Source organism: Magallana gigas, chromosome 8 (assembly GCF_963853765.1).
Source record: "Magallana gigas chromosome 8, xbMagGiga1.1, whole genome shotgun sequence".
Taxonomy (NCBI): domain Eukaryota; kingdom Metazoa; phylum Mollusca; class Bivalvia; order Ostreida; family Ostreidae; genus Magallana; species Magallana gigas.
In genome coordinates, this window is record NC_088860.1 from 37,747,312 (window position 1) to 37,763,543 (window position 16,232).

At 35.0% G+C, this 16,232-nt stretch overlaps 1 protein-coding gene and 1 non-coding gene across 2 annotated transcripts in view; both read left to right on the forward strand.

Annotated features, from left to right (window-relative positions):
- LOC105334969 (ankyrin repeat domain-containing protein 17) overlaps positions 1–16,232 on the forward strand; it is a 776,771-nt gene that overhangs the window by 385,894 nt on the left and 374,645 nt on the right. The gene's annotated exons all lie outside the window — the stretch shown is intronic.
- On the forward strand, positions 6,581–8,512 carry LOC117681062 (uncharacterized). Its single transcript, XR_010708713.1, has 2 exons — positions 6,581–7,774; positions 7,912–8,512. It is a non-coding gene; the product is annotated as an uncharacterized protein (transcript).

Here is a 16,232-nt window from a genome sequence, read left to right on the forward strand (position 1 = left end):
ATGATTCCGGAAGTGTCATACGCTATTCGATGAATTCTCCGATAATACCGGACGCTGAACTCTATACAGACTTTTCTGTGTAAAGAGACTGTTTTGTGTAAAGAGACTCTTTTGTGTATCGAGACTGTGCTTAAAAAGTTGCAGTGTATTGAGCAACTTTTTCCCGATGTGGTGGAGGTGTGTAACAAAATAGCCCTTGTTACATGTAATTATATAATCGAACACTGGTGATTGGACTTTATATTTACCTATTATTATATAATCGAACACTGGTGATTGGACTTTATATTTTACGTATCCTATAACTTTGACTATACTGATTGGACGTTACATATTATTCTTTGAACTATTGTGAATTGACTTATCATTTTATTTTAGAATCAGTATAGAATGCTTTCGTAAAGTAAATACCTTTATTTAATGTATATTCCATGTAAATTGAATCACGATAATTCTGTGTCCATCAAAGACTTTATTGCTTTAAAGGAAGGGTCAGAGAGAGAGCCAATAGCTACCATGTTTACATATTTATGGGGTATATTGTTTTGAGGTGAGAATCCTTTAATGACCGTAATTAAATCCTTGCTGGTCAGTATGTCTCCAATTTGGACATTATGTTCCCGATTAGTACACAAATATCCTGAGGGGGTAAAGTTTGATGTAAACCAAACAATTACATACATCAATCTGCTAATTGAAGTTCAATTAGTCGTTTGATCGGTTCATGTAGATGACAGTAATTGGTCACGATACAGTGACCCACCCCCTAGTAAATATATGTCGCGACCTTGGTTGACCCTAAGTACACTGATTAGGGGCGGGTTCTTGACTGACCAGCTTGACGCCATCTTGGAGCATCATAGTAACAAGGTGGTGGCGCCCTCTTAATGGGCTTTTCAACACCCAATGAACACTTGTATTACTTTGATAGTTGTTTTCCCCAAATAGTATAAAACTACTAACTTCTCGCAAGTTAGGTTAATTCCGACGCTCTTTCGAACTCTCAACATCTCTCTCTGACTTCCCCGAATTGGGACTGTGTATCTAGTTTGCTTTTTGCCGAATAAAACCACTATACGATCACTTAAGACTTTTACTTAACGTGTACACTGCTTACGTAAGATACGCGTGGTAGTGTTATATCTGTCCCCAGGAACCGTACGCGTTGTACAAATCATGACTCCTTGTTTACAACGAGGAAGTAAGCCCGAGATGAAAGCTTCTTTCTACATGCATAATTACAATTAAATTAAAATCTTTAGAGATCATTGATTTAAAGAAAGAGAATATTAACCTATAAAGTTTGACTTTGAATTCATTTGACCACAAGTTACATCCTTCATTATAACATCATAGTAAAAACACAATTAATGAACAATGACATTGTATGAATGAAACAAAAGCTGAAGATGGATAACACATCTATCAACTGAGGAAGAACAGACATGGAATAAATACATAATAAAGCATGCAGTAGTTTAATTGAATTAAAGATCAAAAGCCGACATGAGCCATAGCAATAAATATTAAACACGTGTAGAGCATGTCATACAATCACGGCCTAATGACCTGAAAAGGTAAGTATATGGCTTAATTAAGGAGGCTTGGTGGTTGTAGCTACATGGATTTCACAATATATATAAACTTCAAACATAGAGGAAATTTCTACGATGTGCGGTGTAAAAATATACGTATATCAACAATTTACGAATGTTTATAAAGTATATTTCCATTTTCAAACTTTCAGGTACATGTTCATTTCACAGTATGTGGTGAGAAATTCATAAAATATATATATACATTGTACATTCAATTAGAGATTTAATAGTCTAATATTTTAATTATCTAAGGTTTTCTTTCATCGAAAAGTGGACCTATGTGAAATTAACGTGCAGAATTTGGTGTTTGCACCAATATTATGTGTAAATATATAATTAGATTAAGCAAGTTTGAAAAAATCCATAGACCCTTCCCAAATTAAGGAAAATGCAGCAAAGAAATAGCTCCATGTGTGTTATAATTATCTTACATTTGTCTTTCAATATTGTTGTGTTTGATTGAATAACTTAATTAGAATGTAGCCCTGGGTGTTTTTGTTACGTAGATGAGAGTGAGCTGGCCTGAGATAAGCCAAGGAGACACACTGTGTATACCTCATTAGTACCCATTGTTCTTTCACAGACCTTTTAATTAACTAAGAACTCTTATGTGTCTTTGTATCAGGCACGTTCTGTGTATACCAATTAACCACCCTATTGTTTTTTTAATGCTACGATCAACAGTATGGGGAGGGGGACACTTTTTCTTGCAGCAAAACTTTTGTTGAAATTAAATTATCATGGATTTACCCTCACCCCCACCTCGCCCACTTTTTTGGGAGCATGTTAAACATTGAAATGAAACAAGGAAATTAAGAGAGAAAATAAAGTCATTACATGTAGGTAGACTACGCGCTTCACCCCCACCCCCCTCACCAACGGATTAGGATTTTCATTATTTTGGGTAGTTTTAATGGACTTCCAGCTTTTAATATCTCAGGAATGAAAAGGGCGACATATTTTCGACTTGCATTCATAATGGATATTAAAATATATGCACATTTGGAACTTTTCATAAAGTTTTGATTTGTGAACGAATCCAAACGGCTCTAATCAGGAAGCATATCACTTCTGAATTGGGGATTGGGATTTAAAGCAATAGGTTGGAAGCAGATTTGAGTTTTAAAACAAGAGGCACCTGAGGAACAATTGCCTTAATTCTGATCAAATTAGCATTACAGTATCAAACTATCTCGACAACTAAGTACAGTAGATCTTTCTAAGAAAAAATTGAAAATCTGCCAATTTTTATCCACCTCTTTTGGTAAATACCAAGCCCCTTTTATTGTTGTACCTGTAAGAAGATATTTCTCTATTCCTTTATACCCCCTCCCCCATTTCGTGGCCCCACCTTTCTCTACGGAATCACGTTTCATCAAACTTAAATCTGCATAACGTGTGCTTTCACACTAAGTACAGATTTTAGGACCGAAAACTTTCCCAGAATATTTTTAAAGATTTTCTCTATATATTCCTATGTAAAAATTCAAACCGCCATCACGGCCCCGCCCTACCACTAGGGACTGTGATTTTGCAAACTTGAATTTACTCTACCCAAGGAAGCCTCTACACAAATTTAAGCTTTTCTGGCCAAATAGTCTTTAAAAAGATTTTTAAAGATTTTCTTTATATATTCCTATGTAAAAATCCATCCCTCAATGTGGCCTCACCCTACCCCTGGACTATTATTTAAACAAACTTGAATCTATACGATATGGGGGTGCTTCCACTAAAATTTGGGCTTTCCTGGCCTAATAGTTTTGAGAAAAAGATTTTCTATATATATATAAATTTATCCCCCATTGTAGCCCCACCCTACCCCCAGGGACCATGATTTGAATAACCTTGAATCTACACTACCTGAGAATGTTTCCATTTAAATTTGAGCTTTCTTGGCCCAATACTTTTTGAGAAGAACATTTTTAGAGATTTTCTTTGAAAATTCCTACGTAAAACTTGATCCCCTAATTGTGGCCCCTCCCTTCCTCCGGGGACCATAATTTGAACAAACTTGAATCTACACTACCTGAAGATGCTTCCGTTTTAATTTGAGCTTTTCTGGCCTATTAGTTTATGAGGAGAAGATTTTAAAAGATTTTCTCTATATATTCCTATGTAAAACTTGATCCCCTTATTGTGGTCCCACCCTACCCACAGGGACGATGATTTGAACAAACTTGAATCTACATACCTAAGGATGCTACTACTTTAATTTGAGCTTTCCTGGCCTAATAGTTTTTGAGAAGAAGATTTTTAAAGATTTTCTCTATATATTCCTATGTAAAAATCCATTCCTCCATTGTGGCCCCACCATACCTCCAGGGACTATGATTTGAACAAACTTGAATCTACACTACCTGAGGATGCTTCCTCTTCAATTTGAGCTTTTCTGGTCTAATAGTTTTTGAGAAGAAGATTTTTAAAGATTTTCTCAATATATTCCTATGTAAAACTTTATTGTGGCCCCACCCTACCCCCGGGGACCATGATTTGCACAAACTTGACTCTACACTACCTGAGGATACCTCAACACAATTTAAAGCTTTTCAGACCTAATAGTTTTTGAGAAAGAGATTTTTGAAAAATACCAACAAATTTTCAATAATTCTCAATTATCTTCCCTTTGAAGAAGGCGTTGCCCTTCATTTGAACAAACTTGAATTCCCTTCACCTATTGGTGGTTTGTGCCAAATTTGGTTGAAATCTGCCGAGTGGTTCTTGAGAAGAAGATGAAAGTGTGAAAAGTTTACAACGACGACGACAACGCCGACAACGACAACGATAGACAACGGACAAATTGTGATCAGAAAAGCTCACTTGAGCCTTTGGCTCAGGTGAGCTAACAATTTTGTACTGGTTACAATTAAGTATGCGATTGAAATCAATCCCAGTATTTATTTAGTTGAATCCCTTCTTTTTGGTCGATAAAAAGATCGATATTTGAATGGTTAAACGACATGTTATGTTGATGTTATGTGGATTTTTTCTGCAAAGATGTATCACTGTTGACCAGTGCACCCATTACATCTAAAAAATATTCGGCACTCAGAGCCATTATTTAAATAAAGTCTTTTTAATTGTTGGATCTCACAAAAACAAGTACAGGCACGTAACATCGTAATTCAAAAACCGAGGCAGACTCATCAAGGAAATTTTGACAAGCAAAAAGAAAAAAAAAGAAGAAAAAAAAAAAAGGGAGATCAAATATGCAACATGCTAAAATCATGAAAAATCCTAACCCCTTGGGGGAGGGGGTGGGGGTGGGTGTTAGAGTCTCCAAAAAGCTGGCGGGGCGGGGGGATTCCTTCATAATTAACTTTTTGTGTGTAAATTTATGAAAAAAATTGCTGCGGCAAAAAATTAACTGGGAGAGCTTCATTTGTATATTTTACAAAATTAATAACATCGTCACCAAGGGTGTAGGGACAGGGGCGGCGGCCGCCACCCCAATAATTTTGCAAAAAAGTGATTTTTTAACAAAACATTAAGGCTAAAATGAAATTTTAGAACGGCGATCGACGTTTATTGAAGCGGCGATGATAACAGCGATCTGTGGTCGGCGAATGTAGCGGCGAAGTGTGAACTCTCTTGTAAACCCTAGCAAGAGTGGAAGTATATATACCCGTTTCTGGCGTGTGTTGACAATGAACAGGGCATTAATAGATAGTTTTGGCATCAAAGAAGTAAAGAAAATAAGTTCTCTAGCTTTTGGGATTTATAACAAGATGCAAGTCATAACCAATTCTCGGAGAATATCACAATGAATGAGCATATCAAACACTGTGCATAGCACTGGAATTTTCTGTAGTAAAAATATCTTTATAGTACAATTATCATTAACGTATTATTTATGCATTCCAATTTCAATACTGGAAGGATCAATATAACAATCCTGTATATTTCAAGTACCAAAGAAGTTTTTTTCGGCAAGAAAAAATGTTCAATCATTCCTGGTTTTAAGTTCTATCTATGGTTATTTACGGTTCATTTTGACAAGGTAAATATCACAAATTTATAATATTCTGCTAATGTACTATTTGTAATTATAACTAAAACGAATTTAGAAATGTTTACGTTTAACCATGATACAAAACAGGATTAAAAATAATCTGATCCTGCAAATTCACTGAGATACTACAACTGTTTTGAACTTTTCCGAAAGCAAATTTGTGTCAGCACTGGATTTTTGGACGTTTTAGATGTGCAACAGAGACTGATAAGTTAATCAAAATTGATGCTCATACATGAATATAAACAAATCAAATTAAATGTGTATGCCGTCAAATGTAAACAAACAAAGATCAAGTACAATGATCTTGAGTTGGTTCTGATAGTGCAATAAATATGATACAATGATATCATTAAATGTAAAAATCATTGGACACGTTGTGGAATATATACATGTATTTCCAGTCAAATTCGGTTTAATCCCGACGCCCCCCCCCCCTCCCCTAGCTGGTTATCGATAAAATTTGCCGCCTGGGTATGGATACCTTCCGACGCCCCTGGGTAATTAAACGAGGAACGATTATAAAATACTAAAGCATAACTGATGAATATAAAATACAACATTAATTCATTTTTTTCCATAATCGGTTAATGGTCCTTTATGATATCATTCAAATATCTCATTACATATGCGAAAAAAGAGCGCCGTTGCGCATATGGTAGTGCGTGCGCCTCCGGACCCAAGGGTCGTGGGTTTGGTTCCCATTGCCGGTGTTGATTTTTCTCCAAATTCCTCCTCTGTAAAATGCCACAAAAATCAGAATGATATCAATCCAGTAACAGTTCGTACTTCTCGGCTCGATACAAGTAGAAGTTATTGTATATTTATTATGGTGTATCCTGAATTATTTGGACGAAAGGCGGTGACGAGTGCGAAGCACGAGTCTCTGCCCTTTGTCCAAATAATTCAGGATACACCATAATACATATTCAATAACTTTCTTGTATCATGGGCCAATTAAAACATCAGTGAGTGTCTTGTGACAAGTGTTTGATGCCTGATTTTCAACTTGACCAATAGTGTCTTAATAAGAGTGTCTGATGCGTGATAGTAATTTTGACCAATAAAGAAAAAGATTTCGTCAAGTGACCGCGTGCATATTCTCTCTTTCCCGCCAGTATATTCTTCGACGCATTGTTTGACCTGCTGTTAAAGACAGAGGATGTCTGGCTGCAGCTTTCCCACAGGGAACACGGGTGATTTACGAGATTTGGGCCTGGATTTTTTGTCAACTGACGAGGACTTAATTTTATCTCAGGCCTGCAAAGAAATAGAAATGAACTGTTGTTTTGAAGAAATTAAACTTGAAGATTATTTCATGGATTTTGATGCAGACAAGGAGAATCTTGTGAATTTTGACATGAGCTTCGACGCATCGAATGGCGGGGTTTCTGGCATGGACGTAGACGTGGTGACAAAAAGTGAACATTTTCAAATCCCTGAGGAGCCACGATTTGGTTGTGAAGTTGACGAAGAGGAAATTCAAGCTCTGATAGAGAGTCAAGAAAATCACAACACGAAAAAATACCCGTTGGTCATATACATGTAACATATTTGAAAGTTGGCGGCTTGAACGAAACGCGCAGTGTCAAGTGCCGCCTGAACTCTTAATACCAGAAATCGACACCATGGACGCGGCGCAGCTCAACTTTTATTTAGGACGCTTTATTATGAGAGTACGCAGAAAAGACGGTAAAGAATATCCTGCAAAAACTCTTTATTACATTAGCTGTGGCATTTTAAGATATTTACGTGATCGTGAAATACATGACAAAAACATTCTTGATGCGGCGGATCCAAGATTTGCAGGGTTCCGAAAAATTATGGACAGTAAAATGAAGGACGCGTTAAGCAGAGGAGTTGGAGGGAAAAGAAAACAAGCTGACACCATACTTCCGGAAGATGAAGCAGTTATCTGGGAAAAAGGAATATTTGGGATGAACAGCGCAGAAACCCTTCAAAACACCGTGTTTGTTTTACTGTTGCAAGTTGTTTGGGTTGAGGGGGCATGACGAACATCATTCTTTAGAATATAATCAGTTTCTTCTTGGTGAGGATAACCGGGGTAAATTCATTGAATTCACGGGCATGTCAACAAAGACATTCAAGGGAGGACTAGCTCACAAGGAACTACATAACAAACAGATACGACACTACTGTCAGCCTGGTAAGTCGATCAACACCCCCACCCCCCGTTTTATTCCGTTTTTATGAAAAATCCGACCTTAATTCGACTCTGATAATTATTTTAAAGAATGTTATGTACAGCTATAACTGATTTAAGTTTTTTGTTTTCTTTATAAGGGGACCACTGCATGGCCAACTTCTTCAAGATATACTTGGATGCTTTGGGAAACAAAGGACCGTTTTACCGCCGTCCACTGACAGGTTCGCCCCCTCGTTCCGGCTCGCAACTAGTCGGTGTTAATAAACTAAAATCTATGATGAAGGTATTCTGTGAAGAAGCCGGCCTTAAAGGAAACTTTACCAACCATTCCGGAAAAAGAACGTGCGCAACGGCCCTCTATCAAAAAGGAGTTGATGAACAGGAGATCATGGGTTGAACGGGACATCGGTCAGAAATGGGAGTGCGGGCCTACAAACGCGGAAATACAGATATTGCGTGCACGGTCTCGAAAGCATTAGATTCCCCAGAACCTAAATGTCCAAAGAAAGAACCGGAGGAAGCTTGTGGACATCTCGTATATATATCTTACAAAATGAACGTACGCGTCCCTGAGAAATTGGAAGCTGGTGGTAGCAGTACTTGCTCATATAACAACTGCACGTTCATTTCATATCAGTAGTTGAACTTGTTGACTTTGCAATTATCAGTTTATGAGAAATGTTATGTTATGTTTTATTTGAAGTTACAAAAGAGTGTCTTTATTAAAAAACGATTGTGCAAGTCAGAAATTAAATGTTGAAATTACCTTGGTGTTCAATAACTTATTTACACGCACAGTTTTTGTTGGCTCCGCCCATCGGTGTATCTTCAGTTATTGTACACTCTACTTACAAAGGAAAAACACCACAGCCATGATACAAATTTGAAAACATGCATTAATACAAGCATGCATTGAAATATTTTGTATAGACAGCATTCCGTTGATATACGTAATACGAGGGTTGTTAGAAGTTTGATTGTGAGCGGGCTATTTGTGGTATAATATACACTTAAAAGAAAATTTCCAACAAAATTAACAACAACACAACTTATGTGTGAGCCAGACGAGCTTTGCGGGCAGCTGGCCTTTAATGATAATACATCATCGATATCGTGTGTACATAAAATGTATCATTATACTTTCATGTTAAATACTGAAATCTGATTGGTTTAGACGCAGTTGATAATCTGTTCTATTTCCTTCAGCGTTAGCAACACACTTAGGAACGGGTAACACAACGAATTGTTACATGCACGTAAATAATGCGCGTACGGTTCGCCATAGAATTCACGTTATTTCTATATAAAAGCAGTAAAAATATTCTCTAAAATTAAGACATTCAGTATAATAAAATAAATAGTGCCTGTTTGGGAGGATAACAGTTAAATTGACACCCCTCGAAAACCATTGTCATCCTCCGCTTCGAGTCGGTTGACAATGGTTTCCTCGGGGTGTCAATTTCAACTGTTACCCTCCCAAACAGGCACTATTTATATATTAATAGAACCATTTTAACAAGACCTTGGACTTAAGTTGGACGTAGCTATCTATTTCTTGCGTCAAAACAAGTTAAAAATGACGCGTTTTTAGCGAAATAAACATCGATTGCGTAGTCTTAGCTCAAAAGCCAGACAAATCTGGTTGAAGCTGAGTGGCCAACAATGAAATAGACAGGCATTCGTCACATTGCTGTTTGACACATTTAATCAAAGTTAAAATGAACGGAAACTGTTGCTGGACCGACCGACAGACCGACCGACCGACAGACAGCAGCAAAACAATATGCCTTCCCTTCTTCGAAGTTCATAGTACTTGTGCTGACAATATTTAGCTTTACACAGCTGTTGGTTGTTTTTTTTTTTCAATTTGTAAGTAAACAATACAAAGACTGTGTGAAAACAGCTGATTTGATTTTTTGAAAATCAGTACAGTGCAGGCTAAAAGATGCTGATTTCATTTTCTGGAAATTGATGAACAGCTGATCAATAACACCTTTCAGTTTCTACTGTGTTCAAAACTCTTCCATGGCAGTTCATTTATATTTTTTACACATTCATCCAGTTGATATTTATAAGTAGAACTCAGTATATTACTATGATTTATCATAACACTGTTTGAAATCTTGTCACCTGGGTTCATACTTATAATGCTGTACTATTGGTAATAAAAAAAACCAAATAATAATAAAGAAATGACTGCATGTCTCCATCTGATTTTCTTTAAATGAGGAATTTACATTAATGGTCATACATATTGCATTGTTTGTGTAGAATGTGCATGTGTAACTTTCAAATAATGTTTGAAGTTTTGGTCATTTTACATGTACCCATCCATGCAAAATATAAGTAGACCTTTCACAAAAATGTTCAAATTACTGTTGACATGTCCATATATGCATGCAAATTAAATTGTATGACTTCCCATAATTATTTTTTGTTATTTGCAGAGTAATTTGAAAAGTGTCACACTGATTCGAAAAAAAGGCTTGAAGAAAATGTAAGTGAATAACATACATGTATACATGCACACTAATTTATCATTGAAATAATGACCAATCTGATTATTCTATGAGACAATTCAATTAGAAAAAGCATTTCATGTACGAATGGTTTCTTTTCATGTTTTAAAATGATTGATATAACCCTATGTTATTTATAATCTACAATTTTCAATATTGCTCATCAAAAGCAAAAAAATACATTGTATGTTTTAATTCTCACTGACTGCACCAGCATTATAATAATATCAATCTTGTATAAAATCAGTTGTGTGTGTGTGTGTGTGTGTGTGTGTGTGTGTGTGTGTGTGTGTGTGTGTGTGTGTGTGAGAGAGAGAGATAGAGGTGCATTTTTAAGGTCAGGCCGGGTAAAATAAAGGGGCGCATGCAATTAAACTAATATCACGCATATACCAGGGGTGAGGATGATAATAATTTCAAATCGAACAAACCAAAAAACTATTTCAAAGCTGTATTTGAATTTGTGCAAAATTAAATGCATATCTAAACATAATGAAATGTTTATTATAGGAATGTCAACGAGTACCCGGTTAACCGGGTACTCGATCGAACGTCCGAGTATCGAATACTAAAATCGGTACTCGGTTACTCGGGTGTATATTTTTTAATATTTCTAAGTTTATTTAATAATGCATTAAAACCTCGGTTTTAAAACTTAAAATGTCCATTGCACTTGTACATACAGGTATTAAGATTTTCTACGCCTCTAAATATGCTAAATGACCGTTATCGCCTGTGGCAGTGTTTATATAGTAATTATAGTAAACAAGCACCTGTTACCTAGCTTTCCTCACCTTTGGCTGGTGTCTATCCTTATTTTTGGCTTACTTTAATGATTTGTTTTCACTGAACATCGTTTATATAGTCTATTATATAAATTAAGTAGCACAAAGTAGAGAAATTGAACAGACCTAAAATGCCGCCACCGACTTCAAAGGTCTGGAAATATTTTAAAAGAACTGAAGATTCAAAAACGTAAAATGTCAGCTGTGCGAAGTAAACTTATCCTATACGGGGGAACGACAAAAATTCGTCTTAAACATAAGGAGGAATTTGACAGGCAAGAAACTCCAGAAAAACAACCGTGTTTATCGAATTTTGTCAATTCTCAAAGAAGCCCTAAATTCTCGGGAAATAAGACAGATACAAACACACTTACGGGGAAACCTCCCATTAGATCATGTGGTTTTATTTCTACAAAAATGACCAAGGTTTTACAGTTATCAATGTTCTGGTTTATATTTATTTACACTTTTACCGAGTACCCGGGTACTCGATCGGAAAAACGTCCGAGTAACCGAGTACTAAAAATTGACCCATTTGACATCCCTAGTTTATTAAGATAAAAAAAAAACTCCATTGACTATCAAATTGTAGAAAATCCTCCATTTCAGTCTTTGAGCCATTTTGATAACAAGTTAAACTTACTGAAATATATATAATTTTCATTTTAGCTGGTACCTGCTTTGTCTTGAGATTTACATAAATGATGTTCTTATTGGTGACAATTTACCCGCACCCTTATCCTGGGGTCATATAAAAGTTGAAATGATGAAAAAAGAAACCTGAACTTTAAGAACTGACTGTGTTTTTGAAGAGAGAAGAGGAGCAGAACTAAGGAGTCATACAATAAACACATTGACATCATAAAAAGAAATTGCAGTTTTGAGTTTAAATGTTGTCACAGAATTTTTTTTTTCAGAAAGTCCCTTTTTTTTCTTGAATTAATAAAACAAATGAACCAAATATAATCGTTTTTATATTCATAATTTTGTTTGAGAAGTGGAAAGGGGAGGGTATTTACTTAAGTTAATATATTAAATAGCCATATGCTGCATATATTAAGGATGTAAATGGGCGGGAGAGAAACTCTCACATAGGAGAATTAAGACTTATTTAAATTCAATAGATCGATGTGAACCAAAATGGCTTTTGATCGCCTTGTTGCATGATTTACACACCCTCTTTCCTTTCTCTGTAATGAGAAATGAGCGATTAGAATTTATTTTGTGAATGCTGTTACTTCTTACTTGTAAACCGACCATAACGCGTTTACAACCTATTCAGCAGCCCACTTGCATACTACTGGTTTATGAAAATGTTACAGATCATTACGACCACTGTTAATATTTATATAAATCAAATCAAAATTTTTATATTGGCGAATATCAATATATTGATTATGTGTAAATATCATAATGTGTGTTTAATACTTTGTAATCATATGCTGAATTGAAAAAAATTAACAATAAAACTTCTAAATGTGTGAAAACAATACTTAAGACATATTTAAGTCACCTCTATCGGCCGCCTAAGTTTTGGGTAAATTGTCTTAGCTAAGCGATCTTTTAGTTACGGACTTAAGTCTAAGAATGTACATAAGTCCTACTTAAGCACTGCCTTAGACTGAAGTACTCTTTATGTTACGAGCCCCTGCTCCCTAAATCTAAATCATGCAAAGTAAAAATCGCTGTATCTTTTTTAAAATTCATATGATTTTTTGCATACTTTTTTTTCATTTGGTAGTCATATAATAAAACATACGTCATCCTGCAAAGTCATAGTAATTTTTGCCGTAAATCACTTTGTCCGCGAAATTTTCTAACAAACCTCGTAGATATACACGTGTTGAAATTAAATTGTCACACGCCTCGGATCGGCTTTGATTCTTTGCTTCACCTTTGTGTATAAGTAATTTTTTCAGCCATGATATCTTTTTTCATTTATTGAATCATTATTTCAAATATTTCATATTCAAAGTAATTTATTTATAATAGTTTCTGAGCATTCTCACATATATTTTCACATTGTACCACTCTAATGAACAGCAAAAATCTATCAAGTAATTAAGTACCCTGCCCCCCCCCCCCCCCCACCACACACACACTTCCTTCCCCCCAATAATTCCACATATTTATACCAAAATATATACCTAATTGCCGCGGACGCCAACTAACAACCTCCTGTTAAAGTTATTAAAACTAAATATTGCTTTTACTATAAAGATATATGAAGCATTGCACACTCTGGTACTGCATGTAACGTTATAATGCTAAAGCACCCCCCCCCCCCCCCCCAATCGACCCTTAATCCATCGTGTTCATAATTATAGATGTAAAATTGATAATATTATGGTGTTCATATGGAAATAGAAAGTAATTCTTCAGATTTTTAAGCTTTTTGAACGGCATCATACTTAAAATACACCACAGATCGACTGTTCTAACCGAAACTTTGTGCCCCGATTTGTCTGTAACAATAAATTATCACATTCGGTTTTCATCTCAGGCAGCTTGTGAACTTGTGTTGCTAAGTTTGTATTTCTGTCCAGTTTTATAGGTAATTCAACTGATTGCGATTCAGTTGCACTTTAAATCTAAACTACATCTTTTTGTTCTTTATTGACTGTTAAATGAAAAAATAGATACTTATAGAAAAAAAGCGAGATTTATTTATGGTCCGAATTTTCTCGAATTACAGTGTCCGGGAGCTGTCTAAATAAATACATTTAATGTGTAATCTTAAGTTTATGATCGCATATAGATCTATCGTAAATTTATGTCTTGTTTAATATGATTATTTAAATGTTGGTATATACAAACAATACTTTTGTTTCTAAACAGTTAATTATTTGTCAATTTTATATACAACCTATCAGTTTTTGAAGAGTTGTGCACTAAGCAGGACAAGGGTTGTGTTTAATTCAGATATGACTTCTTAATATGATTTACCTACATAATTTCTATAATATCTTAGGCACACTAAAGAGACAGTGCATACCTTTTTGTACTGACTGTCACACTTGTCATTAGAAAAAGGGATGTTTTTGGAAGACAATGCCACCACCAATGGATTATGATATTATTCTTCAATGCAGGTTGGAGAAAATCTAGAGACATTGAACTAATGCAAACATTTATAAGTCATGATCAGTCTTGAGTAATTAATCTTTGAGAATCTGATTTATGTGCTTGAATTAGTTTAGCTAACACCACCTTAAATTGTCAACACTGTGAGTATTTTAATTGAAAGGCAAACTATTAATAATTTTTCCAATAAACAAATGGTGTAATCACCCCATGTCATTATAAATCCCATGGCAGCGTCGTTAAAAAAATAAATAAATGCCACATCATATGAAATTTGGAAATAATATATTTGTTGAAGATTTTGCAAATTATAAAGGCTAATATATCTTGTAGAGTAAAACAGCCTGACAAATATATCAATAATTAGTGTTTTATACAAAAAATCCCATGGGAGTTTTTTTTCCCATAGGAGTACAGTATACTGTAACTGTGGCCAACTAATTCCTATAGGAGAAAAAAGAAATCCTAGAGGAAATATAAAAAAGGATTTTTTGCTATAGGAAATTATAATATCCCATAGGATTCTGTTTCCCATGGGAGATTTTCTTTATCCTATAGGAATTTTTCTTCCCATAGGACATATAAATATCCCACAGGAGGAAAATTTCCTACAGAAAATCCTGTAGGAATTGTCTTTATCCTATAGGATTTTCTGAAATTCCCAGAGAATATGATTTTTCCTAAGGGAATTTTATTTTTCCTACGGAAAATTTATGTTTAAAGGTAAAAATCTCACCTGTCAGGTAAGATACACTTAAGTCAAAGGTGATTATATACATATTTGTACCCTCTAGACTATTGTCTATCATTTGACATGAATGGAATTTTAGAGAAATGCACCTTAAGCAGTTGCAAATATGCCACCTTGGCACTAGCATAATTATCCACACAGTGTTCTCTTTATTTTATCTCCTGTAATTTCGCCAAGTCCATTAAGTATTTGCTGGTAGAAATTTGTGAAAACAATGCACTGTAAGCAGAATATCATTTCTTATTGTCTTCTGCACCCCGAATCAACAGACCTATCCGATAACGAACCCGATTGTATTACTACAAAAAATCCTGTCGATTAAATTTACTACACAATTCAATTCAATTCTTTATTTCTTTAAGCTTTACAGGTTATCAGTATAACATATGTATAACATGACGTGGTAGTGTATTTACAGGAGAACTTGTGCACATACAAAAAATAACATATACTATACTATACGTATATACACGTTGAGAAAACAGAACAAAAGACTAACAATTATGTAATACAGTCTCTTGATAGCATACTTTGAGAGATGAATTCGCCAAGATTACAGAGATCTTTAACATTTTCAGTATAAAAAAGTTGAATTGATTCAAACATAGAAGGTTTTATTTAATAACACTCTTTCATGTATAATCTGCACAATGTTCTGTACAAAGGACAAAGAAATAAAAAAAAATGGAATTCATCTTCAACACTAGTTTTGCAATGTGGACAAAATCTATTTTCTCTTTTTGTGTTATTATATCTACCAGTTTCAATAGGCAGGCGATGTGACGATAATTGTATTTTAGTTATATATTTCTTTAAATCTGCTTGGTCCGATGTTTTTTAATCACAGTATCAAATTTTCATTTATCTTAAAAAGTTATGGACTTTCTCCTATTTACACCAGCAGAATCAGTCTCCTTTCAAAGTTAGAAATATTCAAAGTAAATAAAAATAATTTCTCTTTGGGCAAACGAAAAAACAAACCAAAATGCATCACGGGAATGTTCAGAAAAGGAAAACGCATGGTACCGTCCCCGAATGATTGGGGTTATTCAACCAGCAGGCTATGCATCGATTGTAAAGAAAGCAGACTTTGGAAATATTAGCAAACAAAACGTACACATGTTGATTTGTAATTTGTCTGATCATTTCGACCTTTATTTAAGCGATGTCAAATCGTAATACAACCATTCCCGTCTCGTCGTCAGGGGTGAAATTTAAGATGAGGCGAAATTACGCGGTACCTTTTAATGTCGTTTGTTTTGTTAGCAAATTTTGTACGTATTTTTCTTCAATGAAATTTGGCATAATTGACGATTGAC